Genomic DNA, 4691 nt, shown 5'->3' with positions numbered 1-4691 from the left:
TTTTGAACATTTTGGCTTTTGTATGAGAGATTTGGATGGAATTTGGTATTCTCATTGTAAAAATTGGAATAAGGGGTACCACTCTTGTATGCTTGGAAAGCATTCACTTGTTCATTTGTTCCCCTACATTCGCCTTGGTCATGTCCCAAAGTTCCACAATTCTCACATATCCCACTTGGGATTGATGAGGATGCCGTTATGGCATTAACATGATGCTTTGATGATTTTGAGTTTTCCTCAAGTCTAGCCATAGCTTGTTCAAACTTCAAGTTGATTGTGTCAATGTGAGCACTAAGTTGAGCACCCAATTGAGTAACGGAGTCCACTTCATGTTTTCCTCCTCTAGTAGCCTTGCGAGGTCTACTATATTGTGAGTTATGGACCGCCATTTCCTCAATCTTGTTCCATGTTTGATTGTCATCAACTTCGGTGAACGTTCCATTTGATCCCATATTGAGAATGTTCCTAGAATCTTCATATAAACCATTCCAAAATTGTTGTACCAAGAACCATTCGCTAAGTCCATGGTGAGGACATGAGCGATAAATTCCCTTGAAATGCTCCCAAGCTTCATACAAAGACTCTTCATCCCTTTGCTTAAAACCCGTAATTTGAGCTCTTAGCATGTTAGTCTTTTCCGGTGGGTAGAATTTTTTGTAGAAAGCTAGAGCCAACTTCTTCCAAGAATCTATTCTGAGAGTGGCCTTATCAAGGCCCTTCAACCATTGCTTTGCGGTGCCGATTAGAGAAAAAGGAAATAAGACCCATCTAATTTGGTCTTGAGTCACGCCGGTTTAAGAGATTGCATCACAATAGTCGCAAAAGGTTTCCATATGAGAATGAGGGTCTTCACTAGGCATCCCCCCAAATTGGCTCCTCTCAACTAATTGGATGAAGGCGGACTTGTCAATAAAATTTCCGGTTAGATGTTGTGGTGTAGGAGTACCGTTGGGTAGATTCTCCTCGGTGGGTACGGAGTGTGACGAGAACTTAGGCATTGTAGGTGGATTTTGTGGGGTATTGTGTAATGGGTTCTCTTCTCCTTCTATTGCGAAAGGATTGACAAACTCACTAGTGGGTTGAGCAACTTCACTAATACCTCTCAAATTCCTCCTAGCAAGTCTCCTATTGTTTGTTAAGGTTCTTTCGATTTCACGGTCAAAAGGTAACAAATCACCTTGTAACCTTCTAGACATGCAAAATATCAAACAACTCGAAAACAATTAGAACAAACCTTGAGGAGTTTTACTTCCCCAAGGCAAAGAAAAGACACAACTAATAACAATAAAAAGAAATCTAAATCAAACAAACACCGTCCCCGGCAACGGCGCCATTTTTTATGCGAGTCCGTTCGTGTTCACAAATTAAGATGTGGTCGTTGGGTCACGGTCGAATCAAAACACAATTTATAACTTCACAAACAACTCTACAATTAGTAAAGAGGTAAGTAAAGGTCGGATCCCAAGGGACGGGAGTTGAGATGAGATTTCGATTGAAACTAGTGGTGTCTTTGGGGTGTCACAAATTGGGTTGATGTAGAAGGTCACTAACTAAAATAGTAATGAAAATAAACAAGCAAGATGAATTAAAAAGAGGTGTAAACAATTGATTAAAAAGCACTAGGGTGTCATGGGATCATAGGGGAATCATGGGATATGATCATACAAACATGTTCTCAAATTATAAGCAAGCAATTATTGTTGTGATGGATTGAGTTGGGTTATATCTTACAATCCTAGGAAAGTTTGGGTCCCGGAGCCGAATCGATTAGATTGTACAACACCTACAAGTCGACTTAATCTTCCCTACTCAACAGCATGCATGGTCTAATGAGACTCGAGTTGGGTTATGTCTTACAAGTCTCATTGAAAAGATAGAAGATGATAGTAAATGCAAGGATTCATAGGCTTAGCATTTCATCAAATATAACATGTGCATGAGTTGAGATCAAAACAAGCAAGCAAATAAAACATGAAAGCATATTAATTTAAGCATGAATCATTCCCCATGTTGGTTTTCCCTAATCACCCATTAACCCTAACTAAGAGACTACTCACTCATCATCATATTAAACATGCTAGCAAGGTTGTCAATCATACTAACAAAGTGAAACATGATGAACAAATAAAAGTAATTAGTAATAATTAAAAAGGGATTAAGAGATTATACCTACTAATGATTCCAATAACAAAGCAAGAATAATAGAATTACTTGATGTTTGATTGAGAGGTTGTCAATCTCCCAATAATAACCCAAATAATCTTCAATTACCCAAAATAAAGGATGAACAAGAGAGAGATTAAAGAACTAAAACTTGGATTAAAACTTGATTAATACTTGATTACAATATTAAAGAGAGATTTGATTGATATTAACTACACTAATTATTGATAAGAAGAACATGCTCCTCTAATTAGACTAATGGGGTATTTATAGTGGAAATTAGGGAGGATGCATTAGGGTTAACTAAGGGCTAAACTAGTAATTACACTTTTTAGATTGAGCAAGGAGGAGCCGGTATTTTTCGAGAGAAGGGCTTCTTTCTTCGTAGCTTGGAGAAGAGGAAATCACGCTGTGCTGGAATCCGGGCAGAATAAGGTCGGGACGGGCGGATTCTGGCGTTGGAATCCGAGCGGATTCAAGGGAATCCGGGCGGATTGTGGAGGTGGAATCCGAGCGGATTAGAGCAAAGCCGCTCAGATTGTGCAGCTGCGGGATGGACGGATTGGTGACAATCCGCACGGATTGTCACTCAGCAACGTATCTTCTTCTTTTCTTCCCTTTTCTTCATAAATTCCTTGGGGATTTCCTTGGGGACTCAAGGATCCTTTCTCAACATTTCTCATCTACTATCATATGTACAAAGGCCTTCTAATCTTGTCTCTCCTTGATGCTTGGTCATTGAATTCGATCAATTTAGTCTCGTTTTGCCATGAAAATGCAAGATTCTTACTCCTTTCGTACCAAGGGATTAAAATCTCAAAGAATATGCAAAACAAAGGACTAAAGATAGTAAATGACCCAAATATGCACTAAAAAGCATGGGAACGAGGCTAATTCGGGGACTAAATGTGCGCTAATTATGGTCACATCAGAGGTGTTCTTTTGTATAATTCTCCTTGCATGAGAACGTATTGGGAAGCTAGTAGGCGTATAGCGCGTTGTCCCCTCTTGTCCATATCCGGTGGATATGTACCATTAAGCTTAAAATTCAGGATTGCTTGGAACCAGGGTTCCTGCGCGATCTCTTCTTCATCGGTGATTTGGTGGACATAAGCCGGCTCTGACCGTCGTTCGATGCACAAAGGCATTTCCATCATGTGATCCGGCATATTAATCAGAGATGCAAGTTTCGCAAGAGCGTCTGCAAATTGATTTTCTTCCCGAGGTAGGTGTAGGTAGGTTACGTGATCAAAGAATTGAGCGACTTGGTCTATTCTAGCCTGATAAGGTGCAAGGCTTTCGCTTCGGATTTTCCAAGATCCTGTAACTTGGTTGATGATCAGTGACGAATCCCCATGTACTCGGAGGTTTTTAATGCCTAAGCTTACTGCCGCTTGTAGTCCAATGAGACAAGCTTCGATTCTCGCAAATTGTTTGTCACCTCGAAGTCGAGTTTGACAGCAATTGGTGTATGCTCGCCTTCAGGAGAAATAAGCAACACTCCTATTCCGAATCCTCTTAAGTTCGATGCTCCATCAAATTTTAGGTCCCAGGAGTCTACATCAGTTTGGAGTATATCCTCGTCTGGAAATGACCAAGTATCTATTGTTTGTGCGTCATTGATAGGATTTTCTGCGAAAAATTCGGCGACGGCGCGACCGTTTATAACTTTCAGTGGCACGTATTTGAGGTCGAATTCTCAGAGCATCAGGGTCCATCTTGCTAGGCGTCCGTTGAGGACGGGTTTCTCGAAGAGGTATTTGACTGGATCCATTTTGGAGTATATTTTGACGGAGTAGCTAAGCATGTAATGGCGTAGCTTCTTAGTTGCCCACACAAGAGCGAGGCATGTCTTTTCGAGTTGTGAGTATTTGCACTCGTACTCCAAGAACTTCTTACTAAGGTAGTAGATAGCTCTTTCTTCACTTCCTACAGTCTGAGCCAACATGGCACCCATGGTTGTTTCGGTCACTGTGAGATATAAACCAAGAGGTTGATCTCGTTGTGGTGGCATGAGCACTGGCGGTTTAGCCAATATCTCCTTGATTCGGTCGAACGCTTTCTGACAATCATCATTCCACATGGTGTGGTCTGTTTTCTTGAGCTTCTTGAAGATAGGCTCACAAATCATTGTGAGTTTCGATATGAATCGACTTATGTACTGCACTTTTCCCAGGAATCCTCTGACTTCTTTTTCTGTTTGAGGTTGTGGCATTTCGATCAGAGCTTTGATTTTGGAAGGATTTATTTCTATACCTCGTTGGCTAACAGCGTATCCCAGGAGTTTGCCAGATGTTACCTCGAATGTGCATTTCTGAGGATTGAGTCTCATGTTGTATTTTCGTAGCCTTGCGAAGAACTTACGAAGGTTCGCAATATGTCCCTCTCTTTCCTTGGATTTGACAATCATGTCATCTACGTATACCTCAACTTCTTTGTGCATCATGTCATGTAGGAGTGTAGTTGTGGTGCGTTGATATGTAGCTCCGGCATTGATCAATCCAAACGGCATTACCGTATAACAATAG

General features: G+C 40.8%; 1 non-coding gene across 1 annotated transcript; it reads left to right on the top strand.

Annotated features, from left to right (window-relative positions):
- Positions 1-519: 519 nt before the first annotated feature.
- On the top strand, positions 520-626 carry LOC141597626 (small nucleolar RNA R71). Its single transcript, XR_012522851.1, has one exon. It is a non-coding gene; the product is annotated as a small nucleolar RNA R71 (small nucleolar RNA).
- Positions 627-4691: the final 4065 nt, after the last annotated feature.

This window comes from Silene latifolia, chromosome 8, assembly GCF_048544455.1.
Source record: "Silene latifolia isolate original U9 population chromosome 8, ASM4854445v1, whole genome shotgun sequence".
In the NCBI taxonomy this organism is placed as follows: Eukaryota; Viridiplantae; Streptophyta; class Magnoliopsida; order Caryophyllales; family Caryophyllaceae; genus Silene; species Silene latifolia.
The sequence above is the reverse complement of the archived record's forward strand: the minus strand, read 5'-3'. Positions and strand labels throughout refer to the sequence as shown.